At 40.8% G+C, this 27784-nt stretch overlaps 1 protein-coding gene and 1 long non-coding RNA gene across 6 annotated transcripts in view; one reads left to right on the top strand and one right to left on the bottom strand.

Annotated features, from left to right (window-relative positions):
- SPIDR (scaffold protein involved in DNA repair) overlaps window positions 1–27784 on the top strand; it is a 244793-nt gene that overhangs the window by 130968 nt on the left and 86041 nt on the right. The window lies entirely within an intron of this gene.
- LOC123652320 lies at window positions 237–7513 on the bottom strand. The gene is made up of 2 exons (XR_006741598.1): window positions 7251–7513; window positions 237–1374 (listed from the first exon to the last, which is right to left on the bottom strand). It is a non-coding gene; the product is annotated as an uncharacterized LOC123652320 (long non-coding RNA).

The following is a 27784-nucleotide window of genomic DNA, read 5'->3' as shown; positions in this document are numbered from 1 at the left end:
GAATTTTCAGTCTCATTTTTAATCAGAAAAATATAAGTTAAAGTACCTTTGACAGATTACTATTTTTCAACTATGTGTGCACTTATTTATGCATACATATATAAATGCTGACAAGGTTTACAGTATAATAGATAAATAGAAACTTTATAATTGTCTTATAATTAAGCAAATTTTTTTTAGAAACCACTATGGCAATATGTAGCAAATTTGGCAGTGGTAAGAAATTGTATACTCAATTTAGTTACCCATGCCTGCAAAGTTATTCCAAGGATATTTTTAGCAAAAACATACAAAAACATTGAAACATTTTTGTAAAAGACTCCCTTCTCCCCAAGAAACATTTTACAGTTTAGAGTTTCATAAAGTATGGAAGATCATTATACAGCATGGGAAAGTGTTTGATATTTGCAAAAGACATGCTTGTTGAAGACTAGTCTAGGAAGTTACAAATGAAAATTGCATATAACAGGATCATGCATAATAAATGTTTGTGTTTTCTTTGCAATGCGTGCACCATTTAGTTTGTATCTCTTTACAATATTTCCCTTTAGGGAAAATGCTTTTACTACTGCCTGAAGTGTGTATGCCTTCTCGAGTGGACTTTTTGTCTTCTCCTCATGGAAAGGAGTTTGGAGCCTGGGTTGTTGGACTTGTGTAATTGAGGCAGTTCTGCTGGTTGAGGCCCAAACTATTCTGTTGTCCATCTTACCCCATTTAACACGAATGTCTAAGGCAACTATTTTCAAGCTTTTTCATCTAATGGCACACATAGAGTAGTTACTAAAATTCTAGGGAACACCAAAAATATATATTTTTTGCCAATTTGACAAAGAAAAAAATAGGTATGATTTTGACTCATTCACACTAGTCAGCTGTTGTGTTGGCTGTTGACGTTGTTTTATTTTACAAATCTAAGGGCAGAGCTCAGTGCTCTGGACTAAATAGTGTTGGTTTTGCATATGTTAAAAATTCTTGCAGCGCCCTGGTTGAAAATCACTGGCCCAAAGTGATTGGCATGCTGATGATTGTTGGTAAATCATTTTTCCTTGTTTTCTCTCCACGTAGCAAACAAAAAAAGCACTTTTGAAGATTAACAGTAAATATGCCTTAAAAAGCCACCTCTGTTCCTGCCCTCCCTCCTTTTCATAAAAAATATCCTTTTTTAAAGCATAACATCGGGAAGTTCTCAGCGTGATTTAGTGCAGGCTCAGCTGTTATCTCATCTGAAGGGTTCGCTGGAGGCTGGAGTTTCCCCACAGTCCTGACCGCGGAGAGAGGAATGTGGTACTGACGTCACAGCCGCTCCTGGGAATGTTTTGCATTCTTCTTCCTGGCAGTGGTCAGGTGGCTTCCAGCAAGAGTGCAGGACAACAGCTTCCAAAAAAGAAAAAAAAACCGAGAGGAGGGAAAGAACAGTTTATAATCAAACTATTGTGGAGGAGGCACTTTTATACTGAGCCAACATTGAAATTAGAATCAGATGGCTTGCATTCTGATACTGCACGAATGTTAAATACATTGATTAATGACTGTAATAGCTGAGCTGTTTGGTTTTTTACTGAACTTATTATATTTTGAAACTCTTTAAAGGATTATGGAAAAACAACTTCTTGTAGCTGACATTTTAACTGTGAAAAGCAGCTTTCTGGGTGTAAAATGAAAAAAAGGCACACTTCTTCATAGATGTTTTTAAGGTCTGTTAATCTTCTGAAAATTCGCTTCTGTAATCTAAAACTCTGTTAAGCTGTTAATGTATTTTATACCAATCAACCACTCATTGAGGGGAAGTTACATTTCAGTTAAAGGTATATGCAGATTGAAATATCTTCTGTGAAGTTCTTTTCCCCCAAATATTTCCATTTCCATTGTTATTTCTGTATATTACATTACTGGCCAAGCCAAATAGTCTAAACAAAACTTAGCAACTTCTTAATATAATAAACAGAGGTTTTGCCAAAGGCATGCAACTCTGTAATAATGTGTGCAACAGAAAGCTGGGCAGTCATTGAATTATATTTTAAATTAATTTGTATTTTCCTTCTAGCCACAGAAGTACCTTTATTCAAATTTATTATATATACTGTGTTACCAAATCACAATTTGTATGTTTGAGTATTTTTAAATAAAACACTTTATTTTTTTTTTTTTCAAACCAATGCCTTTCTGTAGATTTTTACTTATTTTGATGAAACAGCAGTTAGATTAGCAGCAGTTCTCCAGCTGAAGCGAGGTGTGTCTGAACACTTTCTGTTTACATTGAAATGGAAAGTTGGCTTCGTATTGTAGGTCATGCTGCTGGTGAGGAATTTCCAAAACGTAGAAAAGTGCCTACTCACAGTGTACGATGGCTCACCCAGCTACACAGTTCAGGCTCCAGGGGGTTTCCTGAGCGCTTGGCTGAGCAAACAAAATATGCCGCCTTGTTGTGCTGCTTATTGTAGATGTCGGGCTGGGTGGAGGAGGGGCTGTTCTTGTGTCGGGGATAAGATCCTTGGTAATAGCTTCCAAAATGGTACAAGTTCCAGAGGTGGGAGGGGGTCACGTGTGCTTTTCTGCAGCCGGTTAGCCTGTGGGAAGCAGGTTGTGATAGTCAGTGCTGTTGGCTTCCGCTTCTTGCCCCATGGTGTGCCCTGTGGAATGGGGTGAGCCTGCATGTGTCAGTCAGAGTGGTGCTTTTTTTTTTTTTTTTTTTTTTTTTTTTTATTTTTTTCCAGGAGGATTGGTCCATGAAAAGGTCTGTGGTATTTTATCTTTTATATCTATGACCAGAAGTCACTGAATCTATTAACAATTTACTAAAGGATTTAAGTAGTTGGCTGATGGGAATTAAGAGAAAAACTAGATCTGTTGCCTTTAACTTACCTGCACTGTCCTGGATATCTTACATTTGTTAAGCTGACTGAATCAGAAGTTACTAATCGAGATTTATTTTTCACTCATATGGTATGGAAATGATTGCAAGGTTTGGAGGAGAGGGGCTTTCTGCAACAAAAACTCACCTTTTAAATACCTCTGGTCCCACACTTAATATATTCCAGTTGTGTTCACCATCCGTTTCACAACCATTCACTGAATCACTGCTCTGGGGCAGGCCAGCGCTGGTGCTACTCTGCTGAAGACAAACCAGAGCAAGGAATATGTGTCCATACATACGGAAAGCGTCCCTTTAAGGTTGCTATGGTAGAAATCTAAGGGTAGAACTCTATTTTAAAACTATTTTCTGATTTTCTTAAAAGCAGACAAAAGGAAGAACATATGTGCTTTTGAACACAGCCCCACCCAGTGGGACATGCACCCTGCTGTGGAGGCTTCTGCACCTTAGGAAGTCACAGCCATAGTCATCTAGAGTGTGCCCCAACAATGAGCACAGAGTCAGTTAGCTTTATGTCTGTCTGTGCTATCTTCTCTAAGAGATAGAAAAGAAATCCTTGACCTATTTTATGGAAGGTTCACAAGGAATTATTAATAGAATGAATATTTCCAATATTAATAGTATCTCATATCTCCAAATGTGAGATATCATTCTCCATCTTTTTAAGTGTATGTTCTCTAAACAGTAGCAAAGAAGAATCTTGTTAACATTTGGCTGATGTTCTACATGAGAACCAAGTGAATACCATTGGGTGGTAGACATCAGCTCTGATGGGTTTCCCTAGCCAGTGTGGCACAGGTGATTGGGCATCATTTTGTGCACCAAACAGTTGCTGGTCCCATTTCCTCTCAGGGCACATGCCCAGGTGGTCTCAATCCCCAGTAGGGGGCTTGCAGGAGACAGCCGATCAATGTTGTGCTCTCTCATCGATACTTCTTTCTTCTCCCTTCTTAAAAAAGAAAAAAAGAAAGAAAGTGGTGAAGGGGTACTTATGGCCTGTCTCACTGCCCCACGGGATCCTTGGGAAGACTTATGATCCCTTTGGGGAGGTAATCTACAAAGCTCAGGGCCAGATTAATCACATATGTGTTTCTTTAATGATAATTATAGGACTTTAATTATATATATTTATGTGATTTCTGTCTACTTTCTTCAATTATGATACTCTAGGATTACATTGCCTAAACTGTTTATACATATCTTGTAAGTATATATTTGATGTTTGTTGACTAAATAATTGAGGTTGCTCTACTTTTCGGCAAAATTACATTCTTTACTCTGTAGACTCTCGTGTATATATACATACATGTCCATGGCATGTTTTTAAATTGTGGTAAAATATTCATAACAAAATGTATCATTTATACTTTCGGTGTATTTTCATCATTTCCAAACAGACTACACCCATTTAAAAAAATCCCCAACCTCACTCCACACCTTCCCCCAGCTCCTGGTCACCTCTATTATACTTACTGTCTCATAAATCTGCATATTCTAGGTAACTCACAGAAGTGGAGACATACAGTATTTGTCTTTGTGTGTTTGTCTTGTTTTACTAGGAGTAATGTCCTCAAGCTTCATCCATGTTATAGCATGTATCAGAATGTCATTCCTTTTTTAAGGCTGAATGAATATGCCATTGTACATATATACACCACATTTTGTTTGTCTCTTCATCTGTTGATGGGCATTTGGATTGTTTCCATCATCTCACTATTGTGAATATGAGTGCTACTATGAACATTGGTATACAAGTATTTGTTTGAGTTCCTGTTTTCAGCTTCTTTGGGTATATACCTAGGAGTGAAAATGCTAAATCATATGTTAATTCTATGTTTAATGTTCTGAGGAACCATTATACTGTTTTCCATACCAACTGTACATTCCCACCAGCAAGGCACAGGATTTCAATTTCTCAACATCTTCACTAACACTTGTTATTTTCCCATTTTTCTAAAAACAGCCATTCTGATTAGTGTGAAGTGGTATTTCATTGTGGCTTTGACTTGCATTTTCTTGTGGACTAGTGATGTTGATCACACGATACACTTTTAAATTTAAACTCTGAAATACCTCCCTGTAATCAGACATTATCTGCAAAATAAAAGTCTTCAACGAAGTCTGATGAAGGCTTCCTCATTAACCCTTCCTCCCTTCAGTTCCAGCTCTTCTCTGGCCTACTGACCCTGGTGGTGTGATGTGATTTGCATGTCTAGAGTTAGAGAAAGGGTAGGTTTTCCTCCAGCTGGCGCATCCTCCTGCAACCAATTTTTTTTGCTATCTCTGTGTCAGATTCATTAGGTATCCAGAGGATTATGTTTACTTACACAGATTTTAGTTTTAGAAAAACCAAGCTTTTAACCTGGAGCTGTAATGTATAGGCATTAAGTAATTGGAAAAGAAAATGTTGTGAAATTAGTACTATACTGTAAAGACATCTTGAAATCAATGAAATGCTTGCTTATTTATCTTTTAGTAATTTTATGGTTTCATTATTTACATTTAATGTTTAATACATTTGAAATGTGTGTTGGAGTATAATATGAGATGGGGCTCAACTTTCATGTTTTTCCAAATAATTTAATCAGCTTGACTTCCTAAGTAATTGTCCCTCGCTGATTTTTTTAAAATATATTTTATTGATTTTTTTTACAGAGAGGAAGGGAGAGAAATAGAGAGTTAGAAACATCGATGAGAGAGAATCATCGATCAGCTGCCTCTTGCACACCCCCTACTGGGGATATGCCCGCAACCAAGGTACATGCCCTTGACCGGAATCGAACCTGGGACCCTTCAGTCCCCAAGCCGACACTCTATCCATTGAGCCAAACCGGTTTTGGCCCCTCACTGATTTTGTTGTTGTTAATACTCACGTAAGGATATTTTTCTATTGATTTTTACTTGTTTTTGTTTTTTGTGGTTGTTGTTGTTTTAAAATACATTAAGTTTTAGAGAGAGTGGAAGAAAGGGGGAGAGACAGAGAGAGAGAAACGTCAATGTGAGAGAGACACATTACTTGATTACCTCTCGTACACGCACTAACCAGGACTTGGGACCATGCCTGTAACCGAGGTACATGCTCTTGACCAGATTGAACCCAGGACCCTTCAGTCCAAGGGCTGATGCTCTATCCACTGAGCCAAACCCACTTTGGCTCTCCCACTGGTTTTAAATGGGCCCACGGGCCATGAGTTTGACATGCTTGCTCTATTTCATTGTATTGACAGTCTATAAACCTTGCCGTAAATTAGTGCCATACTATTTATGAATAATTTATACATAAATATGCTTGATTGGGGAACATGATCTTAAAAAACTTTAAGCAAGATGCATCATTAGTTTTAGAAACATTCAGTAAACACAAAGTCTGGCATATTTTTAAATTTTACTTCTTGCTATCATATTGCCTCTTGCACTCCTCATTATAGCACAGGATTCATCTTGAATCCTGGAGGAAAGAGGAGGGTTAGCTACCAAAGTATAACCTGATTTTTGCTACAGATAACGTAGTCTCCTTGCATGGACTTTGATATGGAGTATCTATTATTTAATTCTATTAGTTTTCTTTGTTTCTCAGTTTTTCTGAGGAACTCTAAAAATAAGCTTTAAGATAATATGCCTTTTATAACAGAGAGACTAATGTTTTATACATACTATATTAATCAGTGGTCTGCTAGCTTGCTAATGATTAGTTTAATATTTATTTCCTATTGAAATGGGTACACATATGGAATGTTTAATATGAATTAAACAAAACTTGAATTTTATGCTTGTATCATCAAGCTCCAAGAAGTCTAGCTCAAGAATGTTTGGTTTGTTTGTTTTAAAATTTAAGATTCAGAATATTTGTATCCTGGATTTTTTTCATCTTGGTCTCTTAGCTGATTCCTACCTCTCTCAGTCTTACTTTGGCAGCTCAAGACAGTGTGTGAAAGATAGCATGAAAATTCTGAACTTGTTTCCTCAGAAAGAAGGTAATCATACTTACTGCTTTGTGTGGGTTATTTCCTTTGATCCCTAACACAAGCATAAGAGAGGCAATTGTATAATATCTTAAATGTAGCTAGGGAAACTGAAGTCAGGGAGATTTAATAATTTGCTAAATAGCCCACCCTTAGTGGGGTCACAAAGCTGTGTGACACTGGGCATGTCTGACTCCAGAATGACATTCTAGTTAAGTGGCCTCTGAAAAGAAGCCTAACTTTGTCATAGACTTGCTTTAGTGTTTAGCATGCTGGTGAGTTGGGAATGTCAAGTTTTCTTGACTCTGTAGTGGCCTGTTGATGATCCTGAGGAAATTTAAACAAATCGGATGAGGCTCAAAGAATTGTCTAGGGACATGGCTGCAGCCCATGTCCCTCTATGTGTGCAGTTTTACCTCGTTTTCAGTGCCACACCGCTTCCAGGGGAAGGCGGGTATGGTCTCGCTTCTTCAGGGGAACATGCACGTGTAGCTTTTTAAGAATGAATATTGGATCCAAGTTTCCTGCCAGCAGAGAGGGGGGTGTCTAGTCAGAGGCAAACCAGATCAAATCCACTTGGGCATCGGAAGCCTGACTTCTATCTAGAACAGTGGTCGGCAAACCGTGGTTTGTGAGCCACATGCAGCTCCTTGGCCTCTTGAGTGTGGCTCTTTCACAAAATACCACGGCCTGGGCGAGTCTATTTTGAAGAAGTGGCGTTAGAAGAAGTTTAAGTTTAAAAAATGTGGCTCTCAAAAGAAAGTTCAATCGTTGTACTGTTGATTTTTGGCTCTGTGGACTAATGAGTTTGCCAACCACTGATCTAGAAGGATGGCTCCAAGGGGAAGTTGAGGATGACATTATTCAGTGTCACTGTAGAGATTAGATTGAAGTTGCTAAACTTCATAAACTAATAACCACTGTTTTCCATATTTTTATTTCCTTACTATTTTCACCCTAAAAGTAAATAATTAAAGCAAAAAAAAAAAATGTCTTGAGTATTATGGAATGTGTGTTGCTGTAAATAGAGAAAAGGAGGAACTTAGGGGGGGGGGGGAACAGAGAATTCTGTTCTTAAAGAGAAATCCATTTCCTATTTGGAAGCAGTCCAGTCCTTTTTGTAGATAGAAATCTAGTGGAATCAGCAAGATATGGCAAATTTTTGTGTCAAGGAAGGATGTTCCTAGTTCTTAGAAATATCTGAGCCGCAAAACAAGAATGTGAGTCTCAGGGGTCGTCCCGTTCCCTCTGCTGTCCCTCTCTCGGCTTGTTTACTTTGCGCTGTGGTTTCTGAGCATCTGTATTATGTGACTGTACTTACTCCCTGTACTTCCCCTCGCAGGGTGTCTTTCCTCGCATTTGTAAAGAAAGTATGTTAAAGCTCGTTTATTTCCCCCACTTGGTTGTCAGCAGTAGGAAAAGCTGCCGAAGGTGGTCAGAGCCAGCGTGGACATGAGGGCCTGCGAGCTTGAAAGGAAAGAGTGAATTTCTGCTGTCCCTGCTGCCAGGTGACCTTCGGCCCACACCTTCCCCCCGCCGTTTGCAGAAGTTGGGCAGGACACCCGTGTGTTACTAAAAAAAATCACAGAATGTCACCGTGTTGCCCGTACAATGTCCTATTGCTTGCTCTTTTTAAAAAGACAAAAGGAGAAAATATTTGCCAAATTTTTAAAATGTGGTTTTAAAATCCATCTTTACATTTTAATGTGAAAAAGTGTTTTATGTACTGGATGTCCTTATTTCGAATTCTTTTTTCCCCCCTGCAGTTAGTAATCTTCTGTTTCTGAGAAAGCTCTCTATGCAGTATTATTTGTGAAATCTATAGTAACCTAATGATGTTTCTGTCATATTATTTTTAATACATTTAAAATAAGGATTTTAAGCTTTTTAAAAGCAAGTTTTTCTTTCAGAATTTAAACCTTAGTACCACTTCGCTGTATTTCCCCCTGAATTCCATTTGTGTGAGTTTTCCGGTATTTTATTGAAAACCTATTCCATCTTGTTTGACCCTAACCAGACCAGTAAGATCGAGGCATTGCATAGAGGCGGTCTTTGTAGGACTGTAGCCACAAATGTCAGTTCTGTGACCAAATAGCCACCAGTATGGATTGGGAGCAAGGCACATTCCCGCCGTTCATGGAGATCTAAAGACTGTGTGTGCTTTAGGGGAAAGACCAGCTGACTACAGAGGTTTATGAACCCTGACCTATGAACCAAGGTCAGGGTTCATTTCTCAGTCAGGGCGTGTGTCCAGGTTTCAGGCTTGATTCCCCAGGAGGGGGCATGCAGGAGGCAGCCAGTCAACGATTCTCTCTCATCACTGATGTTTCCCCTCTCACTTCCTCCCTCTGAAATCAGTAAACATACATTTTTAAAGTATAACTTTAATACTTGAGCTGTTCAGAAATGACTCCAACGTAAACAGTGTCGAATGTTGATCAGCACCGGTTGCGGTCCCGGGGGGGCTGTTGTCCTTTTGACTTCAGTGCTGACTTTCCATGTCAGTCAGCGGCACAGGTTACACTGGATCTGTGATATGCATCGGATTGCATCCAGGCCTGCCTCTCTTTCTCTGTGTTACATCGTGCTGTGTGAGGGGGCCGCTCAGCGCAACCAGGCATAGTCTCCTCGGTAAGGGCTAGCTTCCTCGGGAAAGCAGAACTGTGGTTACATCATTTCATCACCTCGTTTCTCTGCTGCTAGAAGTTGAGAATTTGGGAGCTGTTGTGAAGTCTTTGCACCGAACCTGTGTTTCCCTGTCTTCAGGGAGAGGGGTCTTTGTCCACATCCCCAAAGAGCGCACAGTGACAGCGGCGCTGTGGCATGAAGTTTCAGGCCTGCCTGGCTCGCTGGTGTTGGTTTGATGCTCAATCCTGACTCCCAGCACAAAAAGTTGTCTTTATGGATCAGTTCATTGCACTGACACCTGCATGGAATTACCAAGTAAAATAGAGAACACGCAAGTAAACCTGAATTGCAAGTAAACTATGGTGTAAACTTACACTAAAAAGTTATTCCTCATTCATCGGAAATTCACATTTCACTGGCCATCCTGTATTTTATTTGGTGAATCTGGCAACTGTACACCTAATCATTCATAAAAAATGTCACTGTAGGGATGAGCGTTTAGGGAACTGCCTAAACCTTTAAGGTTGGGAAGGCTTTTCTTCGCAATTATTTCTCCGAAGCTCTCCTCCCATACAGCCACAGGAACATGTGTCAGGCATGGCATGCAGCTCATCGTTTCACATTCCTGACAGAAGTCCCTGTGGGCTTCTCTAACCATGGCATCCTTTTGGTGAGGCTCAGCAGGCAGTAAGACCCTGACTTCTTTTTTTTTTTTTTTTTTAATAAATATATTTTATTGATTTTGTACAGAGAGGAAGGGAGAGAGATAGAGAGCTAGAAACATCGATGAGAGAGAGTCATCGATCAGCTGCCTCTTGCACACCCCCCACCGGGGATATGCCCGCAACCAAGATACATGCCCTTGACCGGAACCGAACCCGGGTCCCTTCAGTCCCCAAGCCGACGCTCTATCCATTGAGCCAAACCGGTCTCGGCAGACCCTGACTTCTGACACCCTTTCTCCGTGCCACATACAATCCCTCTACCCCCCACACTCACCTACCCCCCGAACGGCAGCCATAGGTTCAGGATTAGCATCTATCCCTTCCAGAGGGAGGTTCCTGGCCAGCTACAGGCACATAAACCTTCTGGCCCGTTTCAGGGTTTGCTGGGGCCAAAGTATGTGGCTTTTCTCATTCTCAGGATCTCAGAGAGTTCTTATGTTAAATTGTTCAAGTGGCCCAGAGAACAAGAGGGGAGTGGATGGTGCATGATGTAAGAGGGGTCAGAGGTTGGAAGGGAGCAGAGAGAAGGAAAAATATTTAGTGCTTCTAAGACTTGAACAGTCAGTGTGCAAAGGAGAACAGAGCAGAGCTATCAGTTCCCACCCAGGGTGTAGGTTGTGGGAACTCTGACATTTCTCCCACAGGATTGCTAATGCTATCTGATAATAAAATTCAGGCTTTTTTTTTTTTGCTAGGCTTTTTACAGAAGGAAGCTTTTATTTCTACAGGACTTCATTAATTAAGGACGTCACACCCTATTTTGAGTTGGATTTCCTGCTAGTTGTGATCGGAGGCATTCTTCCCGGACCAGGGTGAATTCAGTCCCAGTGTTTGCTTGTAAAACTGAATCCAGTCATTGTATTTGCAGCTTGGCTTCCTGCCTGGTCTTAAAGTACAGAGCAAACTTCAGCTAGTTCCTGCCTCCCCGGGATCCTACGTCCTCCATCGAGAGCAGGGAAAGGAGAGGGGAAAACCCAGAGGGTGACTGAGTTCATGTACTTGCCACGCCAGAGGGCAGCTGTGTGCTGCCTTGTCATCACATGATTCTTTGGAGAATCCTGATATTCCAGTTACGGGAATAGGAGACAGCCTTAAAAAAAAAAAAAAAAAAAAAAAAAAACCATACAAAAGACTGGTTCTCTCTTTATGGTTCTAGCATGAGCATTAGCGGCTGAATAAACCCACTTTGCTACCAAGTACAAGTTGAAAACAGGAGGTTGTTGAAGATCTGGGGGAGATAATAGATCAACCGAAGGACTTGTGTACATGCATATAAGTACAACCAATGGACATAAAACTCTGGGGAGGGAGGGTATGTATGTGAGGGAGGGAGGGGGGCAAAAAAAATCAATAAAATATTGTATATTAATAAATAAATAAATAAATAAATAAAAATAAAAAAACAGGAGGTTTTATGTTTTGCTTCTTCTCAAAGTTTTGTGTGTAAGGAAAGAACTTCTGTGAGGAGCAATCACAAGCTAGGAATGTGGCCCTGTTGGCTGGTCCACCCTGACGTGCCCACTACTGCGTCCTGGTCGGAGCCCCAGGTGCTGCAGGCTGCCTTCTGGGTTTGCGGGGAAGGTCTGCCCTTCTCCCTGGAGGAACAGAAAATAGGGCTCGTGTGCTCATTGTCACTCCGTGCACCCGCGCGACGATTGCTGGCGAAACTCAGCAGATTGTGGGTTAGAAAGGATCGTTTCTTCATTAAATGTGAGGGGATCCAGATGAATTCAAGGGCACCAGCCCTGAGGATCCTTAGGAGTAATGGATTCATTGTGACTCCCCAAAATTAAACTTGGCGCCTCTTTATTTGAAAAAAAGACAGAATCGGGGATGGCTGTTGGTTGGCTGTGCCCAGGGTCTGCTTGCCACACGGTGCTGAAATAAGGAGCGTGGAAACGATGCCTGAGCTCGTGGCTCCATCTTACCCTGGTGACAATGCAGCATGTGTATCTCTTGTCACTCGAATCTATTATTTAACTAGGAGCCCAGCGCACTTTTCAAAATAGCACCATGCCGCCCACCCTTGAATTGCCAGTCCAGCCCTGCCTCCCTCTCTGGCCCTTGAAGCAGCCGTGGTTGCTGCTGATCGGACCCTCCCCCAGGGCAGATGCGCAGAGGCCCCTGCCGCCCCACCCCTGAGCCCCACCCCTGACCCTGCGTGCACAACCTCCTCCTGTCCGGTGGACCCGTTACAGCATCCTGGTTAATTAGCATACTTCTCTATTTCATAGATAGATAGATACATAGATAGGTAGGTAGGTAGGTAGGTAGATTCTAATCTGGCCCATTGGATTAGAGCCAAGTTACCTTTACTTAAGACTTAGTTTTATATAAGTGGAAGAAATTTGAATGTTTAATTGAATAAATATCAATAAATTTGAGTTTATTTTAACAACTAGAGGCCCGTTGCATGAAATTTGTGCAAGAGTAGGCCTTCCTTCTTCCTTCCCCCCTTCCCCCCTCTCTGCCGGCTGCCAGCACTGGCTTCCCTCTGGCACCCAGTACCCAGGCTTCCCTTGCAGCTCAGGCTTCGTCTGGAAGGTCATCCGGTCTAATTAGCATATTATGCTTTTATTATTATAGATTATTATAGATGAATAAGGAGTCTGTTACCTTACTACTACTTTGCTAGGCACTAAAAGAAAAATAGGAACATTTAAGATACAAATTATGGGGAAATTATACACTTCCTTTAGATACAAACCTTAAAAACCAGGAAATTGTCATATAGCAACAGAACATGAACAAAATAAAATGAGGTGCCTGCTTGCATGTTTTATGGCGATGGTACGTTCCGCTGCCTAATGTTCGAGGAAGCAAATGTGCAGAAGTGAAGAAATGGTTGACAAGATTCCCAAAGCTAACCATAGAGTGCAGTAGGCATCTGAACGTCCAGGAATGATAACATGGCCGTGCTTAAGGGGCCAGAATGAAGCAATCACAAGTTGTGACTTTCAGTTTCTGGACTGACATTAAAAGGAACTTGTGAAAAATCAAGAAAAAAAGCAGAACAAACAAAATCAGCAAATCTTTTCCATCAACCGAATTTTGAGATGACCATACTTCTGCCCCCAAAATTGGAGAGACGGACAAGAGGATGCAGAGAATCACAGCTTCCCAGAGCAGAAGCCAAGGAGCAGGAGCGGCCACTGGCACCGGTACCAGGGTGGAAAAAGCGCCCATTGCCCGAGGCTGAGAGTGGACAAGCCGGGAGTTAACAACCACAGGGGCCCCATTCGTGGGAGGCGGGAGGGGCCATACTTCTGTGAGCTCTACTTCCAGGAGCCCTGCCAGGTTCTCATCGTGAAGACTGGAGAAAAATGCCCTCATGATTCTAACTGGGGAAAGGGAACGTAGCCATTCTGAAGTATGCCACCGCGTTCTGTTCTTAGCAAGGCCTGCTCTCCAGAAGAACTGACCAGACCCTCACCTGAGGTTTCCTCAGTTCCCGGCTGACCTGAGGGGAAGAGGATACCCACATGGCTCTCGTCTTCCTGTCTCAGGAAGGAGCGACAGGCGGAGAAGCAGTTGAGAAGGTTGCAGTCCGGAGGCAAAAGCCTGGAAGCTAATCGTAGGGCTGAAGAGCTCGTCCCCTCTCACCACAGCCTCACCACCACGTCCACAGGGCTCCTGAGTAGCAGCAGAGGATTACAGCTGAAAGAGCCACGTGTCTCGGACTTTATCGAAGAAGATGTCTCCAGGGAAGTGCAAAGAAGACAGGAGAGACAAAAGCACAAATGCCAGAGAAAATGTTTGCTCTGACAACTACAGTTACAGCAGACAGTAAAGACAGGAACTCCTGGCCTGATAAACATAACACCTCATGCTCAAAGGCTATCTACCTTAGTTCCTTTGACCCAGTGCATCACAGCTGGCTCGTGACAAAAAAATTACAAGGCATTGTAAAAACCAAAAGTTATAGTTTGAAGAAAAACAGTGCAGGCATTAGAACCAGACTTATTTATTGCAGTGATGTTGGAATTAATCAGACTGGGAATTTAAGACAACTATGAATAAAACGCTAGGGACACCAAAGGAAAAAATGGAGAACATGCAAAACAGATGGGCTCATCGAGAGAGCGGACATGGCCAAGTAGAGAATTTGTGAGCTTGCAAAAATGTCAATACCCAGCTCCCAAGGAGGAAAACAGGGAACATAATATCTAAGAACTATGGGACAATTTCAAATGGTGTAACATAAACATAATGGGAACACCAGAGAAAAAAGAAAGGAAAGAAAGAAATATTTAAAGCAATATAATGACTGAGAATTTTCCAAAATTAATGATAGGCAATAAACTACAGGTTAGGAAACTCAGAGAACGTCAAGCAGAATTAATAAAACAAAATCTATACCGAGGCATATCTTATTCAAATGCAGAAAATCAAAGATAAAGAAAAGCATCTATATCCTACAACTTTATTTATTCTAATAGTTGTTTGGGTGTTTTGGTGGAGGCGTCAGGGTTTTCTACATAAAAAATGATGTTATCTGCAAAAAGTGATGCAGATATTATTTATTCCCAAGTTGGATGCCATTATTTATTGCTCTTACCTGATGACTCTGACTGGGACTTCCAGAACTAGGTTAAATAACAGTGGTGAGAATGGACACCCTTGTCTTCTTTCTGATCTTAGAGAAAAAGCTTTCAGGTTTTCACCACTGAGTATGATATTAGCTGAGGGTTTGTCATATATGGCCTTTATTATGCTGAGGTATCTTCTGCTATATATACTCACAATGAAATTTTAGGGAAAAATTACTTTTGCAATTGCAACAAAAAGAATGAAATATCTAGGAATAAACTAGGGGGTGATCAGGCTGGCAGGCAGAAGTGGTTAGGGGCAAACAGGCAGGCAGGCAGGCAAGTGGCTGGGAGACAGCAGTCATGGATTGTGAGAAGGATCCCAGATTGGAGAGTATGCAGGCTGGGCTGAGGGACATATACACTCCCTTTCCCCACCCCCAATACATGAATTTCATACACTGGGCCTCTAGTCCTGTATAATAAAAGCCTAATATGCAAATCAAATGGCGTAACAACTGGTCTCTATGACACACACTGACAACCAGGGGGAAGATGCTCAATGCATGAGCTTCCCTAGCCCACAGGCCCCAGGCCAGCCAAGGCGAGGTGCCAGCGGTGGCCCCTGTTCGCCCTGCCAGTTGCACCACAGAGGGAGGCAGCATTGGCAGGGGATGGGGCCGGCAAGTGGGCAGCACCAGGCCAACCCAGGTGGGTGCCAGCAGCCCCCCCCCCCCAATTCCCTTGCCAGTTGCCCCACAGATCAGCCCTGATTGCCAGCCAGGCCCAGGAACCCTACCGGTGCACAAATTTTGTGCATTGGGCCTCTCATATATAGATAATGTATTATAGACTTCTACAGTTGAGACCTATATAATTTTATTAACCAGTGTCATCTCAATGAATTTAATTTAAAAGAATAAAAGAAAAAACATCTTAGAAGAAACCAGAGGAGGGGAGAAGCAATGATAAGAACTGCTTCAGACTTAAAAAAAAACACAAGCAGGAAGAGGGTGTAGTGAAATATTTAAAGTATTGAAAGAAAAAACTCGCCAGTCTTGAGTCTTAATCTAGCAAAAGTATCCTTTAAAAAGAAAAGAAAAATAAACACTAGCTCAGACAAACAAAATCTTAAGGAATTTTTTGACAGTAGAAAAAAATTATAAAAAAAAAATGTTAAATTCTTCAGAAAGATGGAAAATAAAACAGGTCAGAAACTAGGATCTACATAAAGAGGAACAACATTAGAGAAGGAATAAATTAAGGTTAAAGAAAATATATCTATTCTTAATTGATCTAGCAGATAACAGTTTGTTGGTCGTCAAGGCAGGTTTATTCTTTGGATTATATGATGTGGCTTCCCCCGAGAAGGGAGACTCGTTTTCTGCATATAGCAGTGATTTTCCACCTTTTTCATCTCCTGGCACCTGTAAACTAATTACTGAAATTCTGTGGTACACCAAAAAAATATTGTATATTTTGCTAATCTGACCCAAAAAAAGTATAATTTGACTCACTCACACCAGGGAGCAATTCCATGTTGGCTCTTTTCTTTTTTCTTATTTGATAGTCAAAGGAGAAAGAGGTCACAGTCCCTGAGTAACTAGTCAGGTAATGTACATTTTAAAAATTCTGTGACACGCCTGTTGAAAATCACTGGCATATCGCCTTTCTCCCCTCAGTGCACAGTGAGTGAACCGTCTTGAGGAATTGGGTATCTGTATCTCAGTTTTTATGGCATCTGGTAAAAATCCCAGTGGCGTGGCAAGGACATGACAGTGTCACACCAAAAGAATCATGGACAGCTCTCATCTATTAAGAACGTTAAAAGTATCCTATCTACCTGACAGGGTTTGTCCTGAGAGCTGAATAAAGTAACAGGATCAATATTCTAAGTAGAGATGGCTCAGGCTTTAGGAGTTTTTAATGTGACCCAACACCAGCGCCCAATTCCTGAAGCTCCCTGGAGACCCATGTTCACTCCTGTTACATTGCCTATTGTCAGCCAGGAAGAACCTTCCATCTCTGCCGGGCCAAAGAGAAGACAGCTAATGGAAACCATCTGTAGCCTAGTGACCTCAAACACAGGTCCATGTGATCTGAAGGCAGGATGAGCTCAGATGGGTGTGTGCTTTCTGAGTCACTGGTTTAGCGTGTCTGGTGATTGTCGCACACTGGTTCCCAGCCTGCCTTCACCTGCTCTGCCCACTCCCTTGGCTTCATTCTGCTGGGTGATGGTGGCCATGATCTTATGCTCTCACTGTAGGAGGAGCAGCACCTCCCAAGCCTGACAAGTCACCCGGGACCTAGATACCCAGGCTGAAAAATTCCTGCTTATTCTTTTCTGGAACTCGTGTATTATACTAACACATCTAGCCTTCATAGTACTTGAAGAAGGAGGACCTGTGGTTTGTCATAAATAAGTGATGCCCAAACTATAATATAGGGGTGTCGAACTCAATCAGAGAAGGGGCCAAAATCTAAAATCCAGCCTAAATCGCGGGCCGAATGGTTTACTGAACAGTCATAAACTGTCATTGTGATGGAAACGCAGCGGAGTGCAGTGATGACAGCGCGGTGCGGGCCACATTGCAAGGCCTGGCGGGACGGATTTGGCCCGCGGGCCTTGTGTTTGACACATGTGCTATAATACATGTTATAATTTAAACTTATAGGTGAATGTTTAGGACTAAAAGTAATATAGCGGAAAGAATAAAACTTAGAAAATTTAAATTAGATTGCCTGCATGTCCCCAACCTTACTACTTTTTACTTTTTAAAAAATTTTTATTGTGGAAAGCATTGTGCAGTGTATATGTCCTACCGTTTTTCCCATTGACACCCTCCAGCCCCGTCCAACCCCAGGCCCTATTGTCTGTGTCCATGGGTCTTTGGTTGGTCACCTCTCACCCACCCACCTACCCTCCCCACCTTCCCTCTGAGATTCCACACTCAGTTCCATGCTTCCATGTCTCTGGGTCCACTCGTTCATTCATCAGTTTATTGTGTTACTTAGATTCCACATATGAGTGAGATCATGTGATACTTGTCTTTCTCTGACTTATTTCACTTAGCGTGATACTGTCCAGGTCCCTCCATGCTGTCTCAAAGGGTAAGAGATTCTTCTATTTTACTGCTGCTTAGTATTCCATGGTGTAAATGTACCACAGCTTTTTTATTCATTCATCTACTGGTAGGCACTTGGGCTGTTTTCTGATCTTAGCTATTGTAAATTGTGCTGCTATGAACATAGAGGTGCATACATTCATCCTGTTTGTTGTTTCAGGTTTCTTAGGATGTATTCCTAGAAGTGGGGGCACTGGGTCAAATAATAGGTCCACTTTTAGTTTTTTGAGCAAACTCCATACTGTTCTCCACAGTGGCTGCATCAGTCTACATTCCCACCAGCAGTGTCCTAGGGCTCCCTTTTCTCCACATCCTCGCCAGTTCTTTGTAATTTGTTTATTTGTTAATGTTAGCTATTCTGACAGGTTTGTGGTCATAACTCATTGTCATTTTAATTTTCATCTTTCAGATAATCAGTGACTTTGTGCATAGTATTTTCTTACAATCCTTTGTATTTCTGTGGTGTCAGTGGTTACTTCTCCACTTTCATTTCTGTTTTTATTTATTCGAATCCTCTCTCTTTGTTTCTTGATTAGTCTGGCTAACGGTTCATCAATCTTGTTTATCCTTTCAAAGAACTAGCTCTTGGTTTCCTTGATTTTTTGTATTGTGTTTTTAATCTCTATGTCATTTGTTTCTGCTTTAATCTTTATTATTTCCTTTCAAAAAAAACTCACAGCAAAAAACTTTGAGCTTTTCTTATTGTTTGCTTTCTAATTCTTTAAATTGTACATTTAAGTAGTTTATCATTAATTTTTCTTGTGTTTTGAATTAGGCTGGTAGTGCTGTGAACTTCCCTCTTGGGACTGCTTTTGCTATGTCCCAGAGACTTTCTTTTGTTGTGTGTCCATCTTCATTTGTTTCTAGAAAGTTTTCTATTTCTTTCTTAATCTCATTGGTAACCCCTTCGTTGTTTTAATAACATGCTTTAGCCTCCATGTGTTTGAATATTTTGGGATGTTTTAACTGTAGTTGATTTCTAGTTTCATTCCTTTGTGATCCGAGAAGATGCTTGATATGATTCTTGAACTTGTAGAGACTTGTTTTGTGTCCTAATATGTGTTATTATCTTTGTGAATGACCCATGTGCACATGAGAAGAATGTGTATCCTTCAGCCTTGGTGTGAAATATTCTATAAGTATTAAATCTATCTGATCCTGTGTGTCCCTTAGAATCACTGTTTCCTAGTTAATTTTTTGTCTGGAAGATATATCTAGTTATGTCAAGGGGGTGTTAAAGTTTCCTACTATGACTGTATTGTTATTCATCTTTCCCTTAAACTCCTCTAGACTTTTTTTTTTTTAATATATATTTAGGTGTTCCTATATTGGGTACATAAATGTTTACCAGGACTGATCGCTTTAGTATTATGTAATGACTGTGTTGTCTCTTGTGATGGCCTTCATTTTGATGCCTAGTTTTTCAGATATGAGTATTGTTACCCCAGTTTTTTTCTTTTCCCTTTGCATGGAAATTTTTTTCCATCTCTTCACTCTCATCCTGTGTGAGTCTTGTTCTGACGTAGATCTCTTGTAAACAGCATATAGTTGGGTCATTTTTTTGTGTCCATTCAGCTACCCTGTGTCCTGATTGGAGCATTTAATACATTTACATTTAAGGCTATTATTGATAGGTACTTATTTATTGCCATTTTAATCTTATCTGCCTAGGTTTCTCTCTCTTTTTCTTCTTCTCATTATAGTAGTCCCTTTAGCATTTCTTATAATGCTGGCTTTCTGGTGATGTATTCCTTTAGCTTTTTTTTTTTTTTGTCTGGGAAGTTCTTTATGTCACCGTCTATCTTGAATGATAGTATTGCTGGATATGGTAATCTTGGTTTCAGATCCTTGCTTTTCATTATCTTGAGTTACTTCATGCCTTTCCTTTCTGGCCTGTAGAGTTTCTGATGAGAAATCAGATGATAGTCTATGGCAGCTCCTTGTAGGTAACAGTTGGCTTTTTCTTGCTGCTTTTAACTGTTGTTATAGAAATTTTGAAACCAGGCAACCAATGGGTCAAGCTGCTGTCACTACTTGAGCCAATTCAGCAGAGACAAGGTTAAATCATATAGGAGCATTATTCCTATAATGCAAGCATTAGAGGAGAGTAGTTCATCTATGAAAATCTGCCCTCGATACTTCTTCTTTTTTTAAAAAATATATTTTATTGATTTTTTACAGAGAGAAAGGGAGAGAGATAGAGAGCTAGAAACGTTGATGAGAGAGAAACATCGACCAGCTGCCTCTTGCACATCCTCTACCGGGGATGTGCCCACAACCAACGTATATGCCCTTGACCAGAATCGAACCTGGGACCTTCCAGTCCGCAGACCGATGCTCTATCCACTGAGCCAAACCAGTTTCGGCTGCCCTTGATACTTCTTACTTTCTCGCCCTAAAGTACACACTCCTAAACTATGAATGGGTTCTTTCCCAAAAGTTCCTTTCTTAGACTTGGATTGCATTTTCCCTGAGGATAGGGATAGAAATCATTGCTCCAATCAGGCTGGCTTCCAAAAGTCTGTTCTACACTAATGCATTCTAGCAGTTTACTGATAATGGAACTTCAGCTTCCCTTCACCACATTGAATACAAGTCCAGATGCTATGGGCATATATATGTCCCCCTTGAGTGGGGAAGATCAGAGGGATGAGGATAAAGGAGAAAACTCTCGGTATTTTGGGTACAGGATATCTCAATGAAATTGGAAACACATTCCTGAACACTGAGACTCCAGTCTTTATTGTCTTCTTAGAGAAGATAACCTCTCCAAGCCAGCCACTGCTCTGAACTTGGCAACAAAAGATAGTCACAGGAAGATTATATATGGCAGACAGTGAAGGATACGTTCTTTCACACTAATCTGTACGGGTGTTTGGTTGTTTCCTAAATTGGAGGCAAGTGGAAAACTGGTTCTATACTCTTCAATATATACATTTCTCATTTTCCAAAACATATTATGCTGCCTCATTGTTACTGTGCTAAATTATAAATAACCAATGGACAGAAGCTAGAGCTTGCTTACTCTTTCTGTATAACCTGAATGCCACACTACATGGCTATGTTATAAATTCTTAATTTATGTTTTTGGCCAACATTTTATATAGAATAATCTCAATTTGAATTTGATGAACCTCTGATGTATAACTAAGAATGCCTTTACAGATGTGTAACTTTTGAGTTATGTCATTGGTTTAAGAAAATTGGTTCTGTTGCAGAAAAGTACTGTTATGTGTGCATTTCTAATACTCTTAAGAACAGAGTACTTTTCCATAGAGTTAGTACATATGTTTATGTCATACAGATGTATACAGTGTGTCATGAGCCTACATAGCTGCAATTAAACCCAAAATATTTTCCCCCAAAGTGCAAGTGTCCTGCAATGTCTTGATACCAATAAGATACCAGTAGATAACGGGCAAAGGAAGGTTACACTCAGAATTTGAAGAGGATTATTGTCTTTAGAAACCCAGTTTGAATTCCGTGTTAACCTTCTAACAAGCAAGTGAAATATGCACTGGTGTCTTGTGCAGTATCTGACCCTTATCTGTAGGTTTTATTATTATTTGTGGTCGCTGCTGACGTGGTTTCATTGAGTCTTTGTTTACTCTTGTTTATTTCTGTACTTATGTTTGCTCTTGTTTATTTCTGTAGTTTGTCACTAGTTTATCAGGGAGTACTCCTTTAAACAGTTAGCTCTGTGGAACAAAAGAAAAATAAAAGCGGTTTGGGTGTAAGGAGGCAAAGATCCTTAGGTCCCAGCACTCTGTCCGGACGCCCTAAAGTTTGCTGCGGCCAGTTCCACTCTTGGGTCTTTAGGTGCCCGGCAGCCAAGCTCATTCTTTTTCTCTCCAACTCACTGCTGCCTCTTACATCTAGCAGCTCCCTTAGGATTCCGTTTCCTGAAAAGCCTCCGTTTTAGCCAAGTAGTTCAAGCTATATAGGCAGTTTGCCAAAAATTTCCTGGGTTTGCTCAGGGACTCAAGTCCAAGAAACCCAATGAAATTGCTTTTCCATATTGCACCACAATTACACCATATTCATTATGGCTGTCTGTGTACTTTGGATATTTGTTTCTTTTTTCTACTTCTCTGATTTTCACTAATTATCTGTAATGGCCATTTATGGCTTTTGTAGTCAGGGGAAAAAACTTTTTTTTTTTCTTTGCTGCACTCCTGTCCTTCCCTTTATGTGTCTCGGAGTAAGCAATCGGTTCTTACATCCACAGCTACTCCCGCTTTTTGCCACTTTAAGGGTTAGTATCTGCCTGTGTGTTTCTCCAAAGAAATAATTAGCATTTCACTTAAAAGTCCCTCTACACTCATTGCTGTAAAGTAAAACTGAGTCCAGTTTTTTGTGCCTAGAGGTGTCCTCTCTAAGTAACATATTCGATCATTGAAGGCAGAGTTAGGTCAAACCCAGCTTTTCTATTCCTGGCTTCATAATCTTGGTAAGTAACTCTGTCTCCACTTCAGTTTGCTTAACTTTGAACTTGTGAACTAACAGCACCGACTTTGTAATACGGGCATAATGGAGCACTGAGGTAAAGTGTGCAGGGCATCTAGCAGGATGCCTGCTTGGAGCAGGTGCTTTATTAAACTTGTGCGAGGGTTTAATGATGCTTGAGTAATATACCCATTCTAATCAAACTCCAGCTATGGCCCCAGGGCGCACTGCAGTCCTGGTCACTTAAGGACAGGGATATGTTCTGAGAAATGCATTGTTAAATGATTTAGTCATTGTGTGAACATCATAAAGTGCCCTTATACAAAGCTAGTTGGTACATACCTAAGATATATGATATACCAGGTGTACCAGTTAATAATGCGGATTTTGTAATCAAAGAAAACACGATAAATTCAAGAGAAACATCAAAAGTGCCTTATTCAAAGTAATGTCCATCGCTAGCTACACATTGCCCCCATCTTTCAGGTAATTTGTGGATACCGTCCCAATAGAACTTTTCTTGTTTTGAGGCAAACCATTCAGAGACCCAATTTTCCACTTCTTCGTATGTTTTGAAGTGCTGCTCAGAAAGTGCGTGTGCCATCAATCAGAACAAGTGGTAATCTGAAGAAGCAAGGTCTGGTGAATATGGCGGGTGCGTAAATACTTCCCAGGCAAGATCTTTTAATGTGTCTTTAACTGGTTTTGAAGTGTCTGATAGTGCATCACCATGAAGCAAAATTACTTTGTCTTGTCTTCTGGCCCATACTGATCATTTCACCATTAAAGCATGGTTCAGATTGATTACTTGTTGTTGGTAATGATCAATATTAACTGTTTCACCTGGTTTTAGATGCTCATAATGCACCACACCTTCCTGATCCCACCAAACGCAAAGCATTGTCTTCTTTCTGAAGCGATTTGGCCCTGCAGTTGATGTTGATGGTTGACCTGGATCAACCCATGATTTTGTGCATTTCGGACACTCAAAATAAATCCACTTTTCATCGCCAGCCACAATTCGATTCAAAAAAGACTTTCTTGCCATTGAAGCAACATTTTATTGATGACCTTTCCATTTGTCTTTTGTTCAGTGGATGTGGCACCCATTTTCCTTCCTTTAAAATCTTTCCCATTGCTTGTAAATGATTGGAAAGTGTTTGCTGAGCAACATTTAAACTTTCTGCAAGTTGTTTTTGGGTTTGACATGCACCTTCATCCAATAATGCTTCTAATTGTTGGTCTTCAAACTTTTTCGGTTGGCCTGGACATTCTTTGTATTTCACATTGAAATCGTCACTTTTAAATTGTTTAAACCAGTGTTCACAAGTATCTTGAGATGGAGCATGTTCACCATAAGCTTCCTGAAGTATTCAGCATTACTTTTCTTTGAATAAGGTAATGAATTATAACTTCCCACAGATGCTCTTTTATTGGCACGAAATTTGACATTTTTAAGCATAAAAATATCTATGATGTTAACACTTTCAGAAAATTTGATATGAAGTTTTGAAGATTGCTGTCAATACAACAAAATAGCATACATATCAAATCGCATGTATTATCAACATATGTGTAACTCCATCTATTGAAAAAAAAATTCGCATTATTAACTAGTACACCTGGTAGCCTATTGCTCCTAGGCTACAAACCTGTACTGCATGTTACTGTAGTAAGTACTTTAGGCAATTTTAACACAATAGCAATTATATTTATGTATCTAACTTCAAACATACAATAAAATATGGTATAAAATATATTTTAAAATGGTTTGCCTGTATAGCACTTACCATGAATGAAACCTGCAGGACTGGAAGGTGCTCTGGGTGAGTCAGTGAGTGAGTGGTGAGTGAATGCGAAGGCCAGGACATGACTGCTCACTACTGTAGACCTTGAAAGCAAGTACACTTAAGCTACAATAAGTCTATTAAAAACACCTTTCTTCAATAATAAATTAACCTTAGCTTACTGTAACTGCATATAACTTTCACTTTATATAATTTTTAACTTCTCAACTCTTTTGTAATAACACTTAGCTTAAAATACAATAACATGGTATATCTATACAAAAATATTATTTTCATAGCCATATTCTATAAGGTGGGTGTTTTTTTTTGGGGGGGGGGGTTACTTTTTAAACTTTTTTGTTAGAAATGAACACACAAACATACACATTAGCCTGGGCCTACACAGGGTCAGGATCATCAATATCACTGTCTCACCTCCACCTCTTGTCCCACTGGGAGGTCCTCAGTGGCAGTAACACTCATGGAGCTGTCAGTCCTAGGATAAGGATGAATACCTCCTGAAGGGCCCACCTGAGGCTCTTTCTGAGGAGGAGTCACTAAGCAATAGGAGTTGTTCTGCTTGCTCTGTTATAATCTTATGGGACCACCTTCATTTATCTGGCCCATCAGTGACTGAAATGGTGTTATTCAGGTCTGACTGTGCTAGGGCCCGTGAAGTGTTGACCATATCTATGTGATAGTATATCAAATATATGTTTCCCAACTCGAGTATTATATTTATTTTAGAATTTCCAAATGGCACATCCAAGCAAGATTGCTCTAACATCCTGACATTTAATCCCAAGGCTTCTTCATTTAATCCCAAAGCTTCCTATCACTTACCTTGAGGCCTTCCCTTGGACCAGCTCCCTCTGAGCCATGCCCTCCTCAGGCTGTGCCTGATAACTCTCTTCCCATGGGCACACTTTACTTTCTGTTTCAGCCATTGCAGTTGATCTTCAGCTGCCCTTCTTTTCTGAGATTGCTCACTCAGTAGTAAGTTCCTGACCCACTAACTTTTCATTTTCTTGGCTTTTACTGTTGTGACTACAGCATTCATCTTTGTCTCTCCCTTGCCTCTGCTCCTGCCTTACCTGCCCCTGCCCCTTTTCTGCCTTCCTGAAGGTCGCTCACCCCATCTCTCTTCCGTGGATTCCTCAATATTGCCGCTCACAGTGGCTGCTTGTCTCCTACCCATTCCATATGTAAGAGTTCCTATGTGTTAGCATGGAGCCTTATAAACAATGGTGGATACGTATTTATTTTATTATATAAAGTATGTTAATATAAAGAAATGCTTATCTAATAATACTGAGAAGTGGAATACTGAATTTTCTCTGTGAGGCATGATTACAACTGTGACGTATATTCATAGAAAGACATAAAGGAATTATACCAAAGTATTCATTGTAGAATGCTTAACGAATTTTTTCTCATTTTTATAGCTTTTCCAAGTTTTATATAATGTTCATGTATTACTTTTATAACCGGGGGGGGGGGGGGGGGGATTTTTCTTTTCTTCTATCCTCCCCTATATGTATGTTGGAACGATCATATCCATGAAAGTATGATTTCACCTAGTATGACTGTAGTCTTAGACATGTTCTCTTCTCCTTCTATTTGGTATTATATAATACTAGAGGCCTGGTGCACGAAATTCGTGTACTGGGGCGGGGCGTCCCTCAGCCCAGCCGGCCCCCCTCTCACATCTGGGAGCCCTCAGGGGATGTCCTACTGATGGCTTAGGCCTGCTCTCCTCTCTCTACGGAGGCAACCAGCTGATCAGGGGAAGGCACCATCCCCATCACCCTGCTGTTGCTGCCACTGCCAGCCGCAGCAGCCACCAAGGTGTTTTCATTAGCACGGACTCCAGTTCCTTCACCACGAAAAAATTACAACTTTCTTTAGACATTTTCAAGATATCTGTTTCGTAAGATATGACATTTCTTTCTTTCTTTTTTATCCTCACCTGAGGATATTTTTCCATTGATTTTTAGAGAGCGTGGAAGGGAGAGGGAAAGACAGAGAGAAACATCAGTGTGAGAGGGACACTCTGATTGGTTGCCTCCATGAGCCCTGGCCTGGGCTCCAGCCAGGGAGGAGCCTGCTACCTAGGTACATGGCCTTGATCAGACCTGAACCTGAACCCTGTGGTTCGCAAGCCAAGGCTCTATCCACTGAGCCAAACTGGCTAGGACAGGATATGACATTTCTTAGCCCCTCCAGCAGCGGTCCTTTGTTTTTTTCCTCCAGCAGTGAGGTGGAAAAATCCTAGATCACCTTCTTGAATTCTTATTACCCAAGTTACCAAGAACACTGGGAGTGGCACACAGGAAGCTTAGCCAATGAGCGGTAAGAAACAGTGTTTCCTCGGCAGCTCATGCGCAGAGGGGGACTGCTGGCACGCTGCCTCCCAGCAAGGCAGGGCCCCTGTGTGTTGTGTCTTTGCTCTGGGCCCACCCCCATCCCCAGCAGCCCTGCCACGCCAGGCCGCTGGGGCTGGAGGTGCACCCAGTCCCCTCCCACCCATCTGTGCACACAGCCTCCCTCTGAGCTGGTTGTGACTGTTAAAGGCGGCCCACCTAATTTGCATATTACCTCTTTTTAGATAGATAGATAGATAGATAGATAGATATAGAGATAGATAGATAGATAGATAGATAGATAGATAGATAGATAGATAGAGATAGATAGATAGATTGATAGATAGATAGATTTCCCCATTCTTCTGAGTGGTATTTGTGACCATCTTATTAATGTCATAATTACATTGGTTTTAAAGATAACTAATTTTAAATAACTTGTTTATAATATTATTACCTATGTAATAGATTATGGTAGGGATATGAATTTTCAGTTTCAACACTGAGGTCATCTTACACTTAAATTCCTGAAGGGCCAAATGAAAACAATTCACAGGAGGTGCCCGGAGAACTGACACTCTCGGAGAAAGGCTCCCTCTCCACTCTCCACCTTCATCCCACCTGAGACAAGGTGAAGTGGTTGGGGCCAACCATGCAGGGCTCTCCACCTCAGGAGACGGCCCAGGGCCAGCAAAGAAAACGCTAAAAAATGCATTGTCACCTGAGGCGGCTGCTGGGGATCAGCAGACTGCAGACAGTGCGCAGTCCAGAAGTAGCTTGACAGTGTGGTGCCACTTTTCATTCTTGAGGGAAAGGATCTGTTTTTCCCATTCATGACTTGGTAAAGGTTTATTTAAATAAAATAATTTTAAGACAGTTTTTTTCCTTTAATGTTTTGTCTTTGTTATACAAGGCACACTTGTTTTTAGTGCTTAGTCATAGGCATGAGGGGAATATTTATTTATACTCCTTGTTATATATAGTTCTATCTTCCACCCCTCCCAAACCTACCTCTCTGACTTTCCTCATACCATCCACTCAAAATGCACTCCAAGTCTAGCCTTAGTTCACTTTATTAGGAAAGTTTCCGGCTGCAGTCTAGAGAGAATTTCTTAGGTCTGTTTTGACTTTTGACAATTCTTTTTAGCAGTTATGCTTCCTGGTGTTTAGAATCATTAGGCTAATGAGAAACAGTACTTTTCTGCTATTTCTTCTTTATCTGTGAAGACAGAAATGAGCTAATACTCATCAATGACGACTACAAGTTTTGTTCTTTTACTCACATAATTAGATTAAATTCTTGCAAAACCCAGGGAGAGATGCAGGCCAGGGTCACACAGACCTTCT

This window comes from Pipistrellus kuhlii, unplaced genomic scaffold (assembly GCF_014108245.1).
Source record: "Pipistrellus kuhlii isolate mPipKuh1 unplaced genomic scaffold, mPipKuh1.p scaffold_m20_p_14, whole genome shotgun sequence".
NCBI lineage: Eukaryota > Metazoa > Chordata > Mammalia > Chiroptera > Vespertilionidae > Pipistrellus > Pipistrellus kuhlii.
This window is presented reverse-complemented; position numbering and strand designations above follow the sequence as displayed.